At 34.9% G+C, this 12,927-nt stretch overlaps 1 long non-coding RNA gene across 10 annotated transcripts in view; it reads left to right on the top strand.

The window, feature by feature from the left end:
- The window catches only part of LOC103909331 (uncharacterized), an 81,061-nt gene that overhangs the window by 58,291 nt on the left and 9,843 nt on the right, over positions 1–12,927 (top strand). The gene's annotated exons all lie outside the window — the stretch shown is intronic.

The following is a 12,927-nucleotide window of genomic DNA, read 5'->3' as shown; positions in this document are numbered from 1 at the left end:
AGGTTGGAACGAAAAAACAAATATAGGAAGATCACTAAATGCACTACAGATCGTTACGTTTACACTTCCCTGCACAAACTGCATGTAAACACATCAACTTTTGTGTACTACTCACTATTCACTACTCTTGAGTACTTTAAAAAGGCCTACTTTTTACTCATATTTTAAGTAATATTTACAACACATACTTCACTTGCACTACATTTTTGGGCAAGTAATGGTACTTTTACCTGAGTATGATTTTTCAGTACTCTTTCCTCCCCTGCTTACCGCACACGTCATACATTGAGTTAAAGGTCAGCAAAAAAGTAGTCATTCGGCAGCCGCTAGAAGTCAGTGATTTAAGTTTAGAAATTAAGCATTTGAAATTTTTTTGTTACAAAAACCCATCAAGCCGCATTAATGCGTTAATGCGCATTAATACCTTAATGTGATCAATTCTTTCTACTTTTATCCTAACAATCTTTTTTTGCTTCAGACATGTGCGAGTTGCCTTAAATCACTCAGCAAATAGCTTCATTTAACACAGCATGATACTGTAACTCAGATCTGTTCCCTTCTCTCATCTTTGCTTGGCAGCGGTGACTCATGGAGGGCTTTGTCACAATTTACCTCAACAGCACTAAATGATGAGTAATAAAAATATTTTCTCCTGCCACGAGGAGGCTGTCCAGCCGCTGTTTGAAAGTTTTAATATTTTCCAACCCATGTGTCCGGCACTTTTTACAGTTGGCGTCAGTGCATGGAGAAGGTCTAAGTGCAGGCACTTTGAAGTGTTTGTGGTGTCGCCACATCTGCCAACAAGATGTGTTTGTGTGGGATATGGAGCGGAGTTAAAGCCGAGGGATTCAGGGCTTATCTGTATTCTTTAACGTCATGTGACAATGAACAACATTTCTTCCCCTGTGAGAGAAATGCGATGGTCGATGTTAAGAATCTGCAGGTTTGAATTAGTCACTATTAAACAACAGGAATTAATGTGACCATTGAACAAGGCTAAGTATAGATAATAAGGATTACATGGGAATCTTTGACGGGAAGTGACTATGTTCATTTTCCTGACATCATTTGGATTAGCTTAATACATCCCAAGTTATAAAACTAAAATTGTTCCTGTGAAACTGTCCTAATATATAGGCATGGAAAATGCGGCAAGCTGTCAGTGCAATTTCTTCTGCCAGGGCATGTCCTAATCCTTTCTCACGTTCCAAATTTGGTGTAGGAATAACAAAGAAACTGATTTTGAGGCTGCTTTTAAATCTGCAGGTTCCATTTGGATCTTTAAAAATAGCAACTACCCGAGACCACGTCTGAAGTTCACTAGCGTCAGGCAGAGCCATCTCTTTATTTCTGTTAACCTCTGCACCCACAATTATGACTACAACAGAGCCCGTAACACAGTTAAATGATGGCAAAACCACAGAAAGTGTAGTTTAATCAGGAGTTTATAGAGCCAGTTTCTGCGGTGCCCATATCTGACACACTGCAAAGCATTTTCACAGTTCATTAGAATGACTTTGCCAAAAGCAGTTGGCCTTGGGCTGTTATTTTCCTCTATAGCTTCAGGCTCGCTACCACATGCCAATCCCGACAGCAGCTCTGCCATTTGTTACCATTATTAAAGTCATATTTCTCAGCTCGGTTCATAAATCCTGCTTAGAAATTGGTGAGCGAGCTGCCTGCTCTCTCATTAGCAGGGGCTTTGCTGTGGCCGGGAGACGGCTGTTTGCTTAGGAAACGTCAGCATTCTTTGGTTGGAGCCAGCCAGTGTGAATGAAAATGAATGTTGTGAGCTGTAAATGTAATTGCATTATGCTTAAATGTATTCACTGAGGTTGGTAATTGCTGTTTAGCACATTTTTGTTGTTGTTTTAAGTGACTTGCAGTACATTACTAGTGCTATACTGAATGACAGATGTAAAAGGGCAAAAAGTACATCTCAAGTTGTAATAATATCATCATGATTGTGTTGTCATTATCATGAAATTTACGATACTTAATATCAATATTCGATACCATTTTCGATACAAATGAGAGTATATGTAATTTTTTCAAGTGCTTTGCTAAATTAGTTGGATTAGCATATTCAGTTAGCACTGCTTTATAGGAACGCTTGCATATTGTGTTATTTGTTTGTTCATGTGTCACAAACCAAAACTCGCTGCAGATAAAAAAGGAGTGTGAGAGAGCAAAGCCGGTATTGATGGTAATCAGATTTTAGATTGTATTATTTGTTAGGATCGTCTACAAGTTTTAGGAACAACAAAAAATGACTTAACCTCTAGTTGCTATAAGAAGTGGCTTAAATGAAAGGTAAAGGCCTCTAGAGTATACACTTATTTTACCAAAATTAATTTTGATCATGCCTTGATTTTTAATTATTTAATTAGGACAGTAAGGTCTGACTTTGCTTAGACAAAAGTCTTGTCACTTAACAGAAATAATGTACAGTATAGAATATAAAGTCATTGTGCAGTGGAAAAAGAATTAATATTGTGCTTGACCTCCATGAGCTTGGAGGACTGCATCCATACATCTTTGCAATGACTCAAATAACTTAATGAAGTCATCTGGAATGTAAAAAGAAAGCGTTCAGGAATCTCAGAGATCATCAAGGTTCTTTAGATTTGTATTTAATGCCTCCTCCTGGCCAATCCTGGAGCACCTTGACCTTCTTTGCTTTCAGAAACTTTAATGTAGACTGAGGTATGAGAAGGAGTGCTATCCTGCTGAAGAATTTGCCCTCTCCTGTGGTTTGTAATTGCCATCCACTCTGCAGATCTCTCGCACACCCCCTATACTGAATGTAACACCAAACCATGATTTTTCCTTCACCAAACTTGACTGATTTCTGTGAGAATCTTGGGTTCATGCAGGTTCCAATAGGTCTTCTGCAGTATTAGTGATGATTGGGATGCAGTTTAACAAATAATTCATCTGTGAAATCTACCTTCTGCCACATTTCCAAATGATCAACTGGAAGTCAAGTTATTATTTTTTGCTCTTTCAACTGGGATCGAAAACAAGACATATTGGTCAGGTAGTATAACATAGTTCTTTTTGACAATACTACAATAAATTTGATGTAGTGTTGTGATTAGAATACAACAATAAGTGTAGGGATGTAGGAAGTGACTGTCTTATTTTGTATATTGTGTCATTGTGAATGACAACATTAAGAACATCCTGGTAGAAAGACTGGCATGTTTTTGTATTCCACAGTGGGTTCAGCATGTCACATCTGTGACGATGACCAACAGAAGCACAGATACTCTTTCATACACCCAATGTCAAAAAAATAAATAAATGTTTAGTCAGGTTGATGCTGTTGCAGTATGTGAAAAAGTTAAGACATCCCTATTGAATTTCATGGTTTTCCATATCAGGACATAATTTAAAAAGCCACATGATTCATGGCAGGTCTGAAAATTTAGATAAAACCTCAAATAAACAACATTATATTACATCAATTATTTAACAAAATAATTTCAAATAAGAAAAGCCATGGGTGAACATCTTGGGACCACCATATGACTCAATTACCTGCATCCACTTTTAGCAGTAACCATTTTAGGACAGTATCTAGATGAGTTTTGTCGTTTTTTTGTACAGCATTTCAGTGAGGATGAGTTCTGGACTTTTGCGACACCCTGATTTTTTTTTCTTTTTTAGCTTCATTTCTGTGTAACAACTGTCTTGTTGCATGACCCAGTTTTGGCTGAGCTTTAGTTGTGGGACGGGCATTGTGTTAACAGACACCTGAAGCTCCAGAGCAACAAACTTAACAAACTTCTGCTGATAATCAGTTCAGTCATTTGATTAGTGGTGCTGACTTATTTTTTTGTGTTAATGCTATGTGTTATTGTTCATCAGGTATTATTTCTCAAATTTTCAGACCTGTCAAAGATCAGATAAATGTTTTATGTCCTGAGATGGAAAAAAGCATTTAATAGAATGTCCTAACTTTTCACATGACTGTAGCTGAATAAATGCCCTTTAATGGATATCACTTTATTGCCTATCACGTTCCTAAAGCATTCCCGGATTGCTGTAACTAATGGCTCAGTGTGCCAATGACGGAATGCTAACAATATGAAAATGTTTGAATCACATTGGCTAGATGCAGAAATGTCATTTGTGACATCTCATAGACTGCTAATTAAGATAAAACTAATGTCAGATTGTTGCTCAAAATAAATGTGCCTGGCATATATAGACTGATGCACTTATGCATCTGATTTTTGCACTTATGCATCTTATTTTTGTTTACCAGTTTTCTCTTACTAAATCACTTTCAAAAAGTACAAATTTGTACCTAAAAGGTCCATATTAATACCTCAAGGGTATATATTAGTTCCTAAAAAGTACAAAAGGGTTCCTCTTTAAATGTTTAGGTACTAATATATACATTTGAGGAACCAATATGGACCCTTTAAGAACAAATATGTACCTTTTAAAAAGGTACCACCCCAGTGACAGCTTGCGTCCCTTTATTTCTGAGAGTGCAGGTTTATGCATTTGCACACTTTACACAAACAACGCTTGATTTTTCAGAGCTAGCAACAGACATAATATAAGTTGTGTATGTAACTGTGTTGCAAGTTCGCTTGCCTTTTTTACTGATGTGCATGATTAAGTGCTATTTAAGGTCATAAGAAGTTATTGGTATAAACACATATTTAGAGCTGTACCGCTGGCAGCTTTAGCCTTCTGCAAGTCTCACATGGTCGCCTACTGAAGCTAAGCAAGGCCCAGTCAGAACCTGGATGAGAGACCACATGGGAAAGCTAGGTTGTTGCTGGAAGTGGTGTTAGTGAGGCCAACAGGGTGCACTCAAGCTGCGGTCTGTGTGGGTTTTAACGCCCCAGTATATTGATGGGAACTCTATACTGTTCAGTGAGCACCATCTTTCGGATGAGACATTAGATAAAGGTTCTGACTCTCTGTGGTCGTTAAAAATCCCAGGATGTCCTCTGAAAAAGAGTAGGGGTTTAACCCCGGCACCCTGGCCAAATTTGCCTACTGGCCTCTGTCCATCATGGCCTCCTAACCATCCCCATTTCCTAATTGGCTTCATCAGCTTCCAATCAGCTGATGTGGTGTGCAGTTTAGCGCAATATGGCCGCCATTGTGTCATTCAGGTGGATGCTGCACACTGGTGGTAAATGAGAAGATTCCCCCCAATGTGTAAAGCACTTTGAGTGTCTAAAAAGCGCTATATAAATGTAAGGAATTATTATTATTATTATTAATTCAAACCACACAAGTTTTGTCTTTTCCGAAGGTTCATTGGCGCTAAGGAAAACACCAAAACTATGTCTGTAAAATTTGTGATTTTGAGAAACACAGCCTGGTAAATTAATGCATGTACACAGCATGTTCATGCTAAACAATCAAGATACACAGTGTATTTCCAGCCATGTAATTTCCCCCCTCTAAGAAAAATGAAAAATAGACTGTTGGCATTATCCCACAAGTTATTATACAAACTAAGCCTGAACCCCCAGTGGGGAAAAAATGAGCTCAGCTCCAGAAGATCAAGAAGCAGGAAATACCTGCCGCTTCGTCCACTCTTTAGTTTTAATAGCTCTCTCAGGCTCTCCCTATATTTCACTCTCTTATTTATTTTCTCTCATGGTGATCTTTTCTCGCGAGCCAGGCTGCAGTACAATGTAGTTCACCACAAAACAGTCTGAAATGTTGGAGATTGTTTCCAACAACAAAAAACATCCTCCCTCTGTCGCTGTGGCAAACCTAAACGTCTTGGTAGAAAACGGTCTCAGTGTGCATGTGAGAGTTATTTTGGCTCATTATGGTGTGATCTGAAAGGTTAGCGAATTGAAACCAGCACGAGGAACGACTGAGAGGAAAAGAAAATGCCTACAAGGTGGTTCTACAAGTTTACACACAAACAGCAAAACCAACAGATTACAAGAGACGGATTGTGCCCGCTGCTTTGAATCTAATTGGGTGGGTTTACAATGAAACTTTGTACAAGGTCATTAAATTAGGTGTTAGCTGTAGCTAATTAGCTTGCGTTAGTTAATAAGCTTGCACGTAGGATTTCTTTCCTTCATTTAAGATCTAACACTCTTTCGACGTATACAGAGAAATAGCAGTGTTTTCCTCTTGCTTCAACGGGGATATATAACACACATAACAAGCTTCTGGCTAAGCTGTGGCAGAACTAACACGTGTTGCTAGTTAGGACGGTTGCTGAGGCTGAGCTAATTAGGAAAAAGGCCTTGAATCTGAAGGATAAACTATGTTTACTGTTTGTGCCAGTGTGGTCAGTTTTTATCCATTGAACTGTAAAAGCCCAATCCAGTCACAAGGACAAATGTCTGACCTCAGCAACCAATCTACCACATCAGGCTAGGCCAAACAGGGTCACGTGATCATTGATGGGGTAGCCGTGGTTTGCGGCTGACATTTTAAGGTGGCTGTGGCCATAATTGCATTCTCCTCAGTGAAACCAGTCTGACTGAGCAACCAGAACAAACCAATTCTGAAGTACTATGGTGCTGGTCCACTGCAGAGTGTATTTCTGAATTTGTCTGAGCTTAAATATTTACTTAAAACAAATATAGCAATTAATATTCCAACAAATAAACAGCACATTTGCATGTTAACAGTTATTTGTATGCAGGATATGTTCTGGAAAATGGTCTCTTTATTAACTTAAATGTTTAATTACAGATAACTTAAGTGTTTAATTACAGATAACTTAAGTGTTTAATTACAGATAACTTAAGTGTTTAATTACAGATAACTTAAGTGTTTAATTACAGATAACTTAAGTGTTTAATTACAGATAGCTTAAGTGTTTAATTACAGATAACTTAAGTGTTTAATTACAAATAACTTAAGTGTTTAATTACAGATAGCTTAAGTGTTTAATTACAGATAACTTAAGTGTTTAATTACAGATAACTTAAGTGTTTAATTACAGATAGCTTAAGTGTTTAATTACAGATAGCTTAAGTGTTTAATTACAGATAACTTAAGTGTTTAATTACAGATAACTTAAGTGTTTAATTACAGATAGCTTAAGTGTTTAATTACAGATAACTTAAGTGTTTAATTACAGATAGCTTAAGTGTTTAATTACAGATAACTTAAGTGTTTAATTACAGATAACTTAAGTGTTTAATTACAGATAGCTTAAGTGTTTAATTACAGATAGCTTAAGTGTTTAATTACATATAACTTAAGTGTTTAATTACAGATAGCTTAAGTGTTTAATTACAGATAGCTTAAGTGTTTAATTACAGATAGCTTAAGTGTTTAATTACAGATAACTTAAGTGTTTAATTACAGATAGCTTAAGTGTTTAATTACAGATAGCTTAAGTGTTTAATTACAGATAGCTTAAGTGTTTAATTACAGGTAACTTAAGTGTTTAATTACAGATAACTTAAGTGTTTAATTACAGATAACTTAAGTGTTTAATTACAGATAGCTTAAGTGTTTAATTACAGATAACTTAAGTGTTTAATTACAGATAGCTTAAGTGTTTAATTACAGATAACTTAAGAGTTTAATTACAGATAGCTTAAGTGTTTAATTACAGATAACTTAAGTGTTTAATTACAGATAACTTAAGTGTTTAATTACAGATAACTTAAGTGTTTAATTACAGATAACTTAAGTGTTTAATTACAGATAGCTTAAGTGTTTAATTACAGATAACTTAAGTGTTTAATTACAGATAGCTTAAGTGTTTAATTACAGATAACTTAAGAGTTTAATTACAGATAGCTTAAGTGTTTAATTACAGATAACTTAAGTGTTTAATTACAGATAACTTAAGTGTTTAATTACAGATAACTTAAGTGTTTAATTACAGGTAACTTAAGTGTTTAATTACAGATAACTTAAGTGTTTAATTACAGATAGCTTAAGTGTTTAATTACAGATAACTTAAGTGTTTAATTACAGATAACTTAAGTGTTTAATTACAGATAGCTTAAGTGTTTAATTACAGATAACTTAAGTGTTTAATTACAGATAGCTTAAGTGTTTAATTACAGATAACTTAAGTGTTTAATTACAGGTAACTTAAGTGTTTAATTACAGATAACTTAAGTGTTTAATTACAGATAGCTTAAGTGTTTAATTACAGATAACTTAAGTGTTTAATTACAGATAACTTAAGTGTTTAATTACAGATAGCTTAAGTGTTTAATTACAGATAACTTAAGTGTTTAATTACAGATAACTTAAGTGTTTAATTACAGATAACTTAAGTGTTTAATTACAGATAACTTAAGTGTTTAATTACAGATTACTTAAAATGGCTAATAGACTAAACTTTTAAATTTTCTAGCTTTTGTATTCTTTACTTACTCCCAGGGCCATTCGTATTGAAGTTGATATTTAGCCGCACTATGTTGGTGTTTCGTAACATCTCATTTTTACAAGGTGTAGTTTGTTAGCCCAATGCTCAACCCACCAACTTGCAGGACCAGGACATACACTGCCACTGCCAACTGACCCGGGACTCGAACCAGCGACTTTCTTGCTGTGAGGTAACAGCACTACCCACTACGCTTGTGTGTTGCCCCTGCTTGTATATTAATTTAAAAATGTATATAAGCATTTAAATATCTACTTACTAATTTAACTTTTCTCTTTCGTCAGATGGGTTCAGATAGTACCTCTGTCTCGCTGCACCTCAGCAAAATTCATCATAACAAGCAAAATGACCACCTTGTGATAACCTATATCAACCAATCAGTGCGGTTGTCAAAGCACAATTTCTAGCGCAACCAATCATTTTAAACGGAGACATGGGGAATAGTTTAAAGAAATTAAAATGTTAAGTTCAAAGAACAGTGGTGCAGTGGGAAGCATGTTTGCCTAACAGCAAGAAGGTTGCTGGTTCGAGTCTCGGCTGGGTCTGTTGGTGACTGTGTGGAGTTTGCATGTTCTCCCCATGTTTGCATGTTTCCTCCGGGTGCACCGGTTTATGTGGATTAAATAAAAAACAATTACGTTGTCCCCACTAAAAAAGTAAGAATTGTGTTGTTTTAACTCATTTTAAATAAGTACTTTGAGCAAGCAGAAATATTTATTTTTTGAGTGTGCTATTTTAGGTAAAGGAACTGATTTGAGAAATGAGTGCGACATATCAATTTGATTGTGTTTGAAAAGACATACAGTAGGTAATTACACAATTTATTTACATTAAATTTGATAAAAATAACAGTTTAGAAAGTGTGTATTTCTTTACTCTTAAAGTGCCAGTATAGCCTTTCATCTCAATGAAACAAAAACACAGTTTTTGAAAAAAAAAACTTCTTTAGTGTTTAAACTGTGGAAAAAATTAACAATGATGGTCTGAGGGTGAGTAAATTAACAGCAAATTTTCATTTTTGAATGAACTTTCCTTTTAAGCTGTGATGCCAGAAAGCAATTTGGCACCTTGGAAATTAAATTTCCTTTAAAAAAAAAAACTTCATTTTGCCTTAATTTGTCAGGGTACAAATCAGTTTGTGATAGCGGACTGCAAATAACTGATTGAACATCAGCATGGCCTATAAAAAGCAGGTGTAACTGAGCTCTGGTCTTTGAGCTGACGTGTAGATTAAGGTTGAGTTCCCGTCCCAGACTTCACGCTGTGAACGTTTATGGCTATAACTCTGTCACACTCCTGGCAAGGAGCAACCCCAAAATCATCACAATCCTTCATAATGATTTAAATGGAATATTCTGAGATTTAAATATATTTTTGTTATTATTCTTTTCCCCGTGCCAAACCATAATATGTCAATTGCTTGTATCACATTTCAAATCCCAGTGGACCAATTTTCTTGGACTGTGGTTATTAGACTCCGGGGCTAAAGTCTACTTATGAAAAGCATAAATTCTTATTAAATTAGAATTGAAGCATGAACTTTGACACCACAAATGAGCATTTATCCTTTCGAAAAATGAGAAATAATTGTTAAATGAACCTGAATTTGGTCGTCTCTGTCCACTGCCAGCTCTAGTCACAAGATCATTTGTCTATAATTACCTGTGTCAGTGCATCACTCCCAGTTGTCTGTCAATGTTATGTTTGACTTTCTGTGCTTGGAGTTCGGCCCAATTCAGGTCTAATATGACCAAATTTATTAATGTTATTTCTGTTAATACAGACCATTAGCTGCCAGACTGCCTGTGAGGGAAATGAGAAAGATTAGACTTGATAGCAGAAACTGCCAGCTACGCTAACCGTTTCTGAATAGGCGAATAGACATTTGGCTGCTATTTACATGGATTTATGAACGAAATACGACTGTTGCCTGAGGGCGTTTTGAACTTTGAAAAATGTATTTGTAAAATCCCGTGAGTGCAAGGAATTCGCTTGGTAAAGAACCAGTGTAGATCACTCAAAAACAGAACAGGCATGACTGCATTGCGTGCTGTGAGTATTTGCGCTTTTTTTTCTTGACAAACAGTCTATTCATGGCGAAAAAGACCTGCTTGAGTTTGTACACTGCACCGCTCAAGACATCTTTGTGAGGCGTATGTGCTGAATATTTGAGGTGACTTGATGATGCTCTTTATGCAGACATGTTCTGACAGATTTGGATGGAGCCCAAGGCAGATACAAAAGGGTAGTCTGTCAAAACCAGGGATAATTCCCTTTCTCTCTACAAAGACTCCATCTGAAAGCCATTTACCTAAACAGTGTGGTTTTTTCATGCTTTGGGAAATACAATGAAGTTTTGAACTTGCTGACATCATTTATCCTTCATTTCTTTAAATATGTAAAGAGAAAATCTGCTTTTAGAGAAACCAGAACAAAAAACTGCATGGAAACAACATTCAACATGTTTAAATTGTATATGAATATTATTTATAACATATATATATATATATACTACCAGTCAAATATTTAGGGTCAGTAGGATTTTTAAATGTTTTAAAGTAAGCTTATCCTGCTCACCAAGGCTGCATTTATTTAATCAAAATACAGTGCAAATTGTGAAATATTATTGCACCATAAAATAACTGTTCAAAATTTGTTTATAGTTTAGTTTAATAATTTTCTCCTGTGATTTTAAAGATGAATTTTCAGCTTCATTACTCCAGTCTTCAGTCACAGGATCCTTCAGAAATCACTTTTATGTGATATATAAAGACAAAATTATTACATGAACAAAAGCATTTTCTCTTGTAAAAAAATAAAAATAAATAAATAATGAGCTTTATGACACTACAGTAAATATTCAAAATATTAAATCTTTAAAACAATGCAATACGGTTATATACATATATCTGTTCCATTTTACCTAAAATTGAAAAAAAAAAAAAAATTAACCAACACATCTAAAAGAAAGAACACATTTGTGATTCTACATTTAAACTTTACATCTATATGATTAAAAAAAACTACAAAAGCTGTCACTGTGAGCAGTACCTTTTCAAAAGGTACACGTTTGCATTGCTAAATTATAAATGGATCAACCAAATTCAAATCATACCAGAGTTTAAAACACACAATGTTCGATGATATTGTCTTATTTTGTAATGTTAATAAGGATATTTTTCTTATAATTATTTTTTTAGGTCATGCTATTTTCTTTTTTACACAAACAAATGGTGATAATGAGCACTGGGTAATGTTCATATTGTTTACAAGCATTTAATTAAAAAATTGCAATATGTAAATGACTAAATTATTGTTTAATGTGCTTTTGTTTTATACAGAATAATTGCCTTTATTATATTAAGTATTTCAGAAAGGTAAAAAGTTAGTTTTGCTGAAAGTTAGTTTTTGCATAGATCTCTGATTTTGTCACAATCACCAGCAATCTAATCCTGGCAGATCGCTGGTAAACATGCAGATCAATACAGAATTAAAAAATCAGCTGGTATATGGACTACAGGTTCAGTCATGCACCGCTCATACACACCTGTTCTGGATTCCACTGATTTCACACACACATAGCCAGAGAATTTTCAAGGACTGATTAGATGGACTTTAAAAACTGCACACACACACATGCTTCAGTGCTGAGTCTTGTTTACTGCATTTGTGACATCACAATGCGTTTTCTTTGCTTTGCCGTGTTTTGACGCTCACCTTGTTTGTCTATTCCTGTCTGCTGCCTGCCTAAACTGACCATTTGCCTGTTTATCGACCACGTATTATCTGTATACATCTGTTTGTTCCTGTATTGACCATTGCTTGCTTGACCATTCTCATAGTAAATCCTGCATTTGGATCCGCACTCCGTTGTCAGCTTCCCCATCACATTACAGATTATTTATTCAGTGATAACTGTTAATTGATTTGATCTCACTGGGTAAAACTATTTTTTTAATGAATTATTTGTACTTTTACACGAGTACTTCTATAATTTTAATTGTGATTGCGTGTTATTCCAGCAATGAAAATGCACTTGTGTTTACTGTAAGTACCAGTGCTGGGTGCAATTAATTATAATGAACTTGCCATAAATTAACAGTTCTGTATGAATTCAGCATTCAGATATTTTTGCTTAACTCGATTTTTTGACTAAAGGTTACATTTGTCCAACAGCTGAACATGCGTAAGATACAACAAACAACGTACGGTGTCAGTATGAAACAGTAAACATAGCTAAATTAAACCTCAAATTTTTAAGAATGAAATTTTTTTTATTTCTATTGTTTATGCGTTGATATTTATACAGATTTTAATTAACTACAGAATCAAGTAATAAATACTTATTGAGTAATTACTAGTAGTAATTACTTTTAGACAATTTTAACGATTTAACCCTTTTTATGTAACTTAAGTAAATTTGCTCAGTGACAGCTCTTGTACTTTTTTGAGAGTAAATTGAGTTGATAATATACAGTGAAAGCAGTCAGAATGCTACTTGAAAAACATAAAAAATGGAATAAAACATACTATGTAATTCTATACATAAGTACATGTAGAAACTTTCT

The sequence above is a fragment of the Danio rerio genome, chromosome 20 (genome assembly GCF_049306965.1).
Source record: "Danio rerio strain Tuebingen ecotype United States chromosome 20, GRCz12tu, whole genome shotgun sequence".
NCBI lineage: Eukaryota > Metazoa > Chordata > Actinopteri > Cypriniformes > Danionidae > Danio > Danio rerio.
Note: the sequence above shows the minus strand (reverse complement) of the source record. Positions and strands in the feature narration are given on the sequence as shown.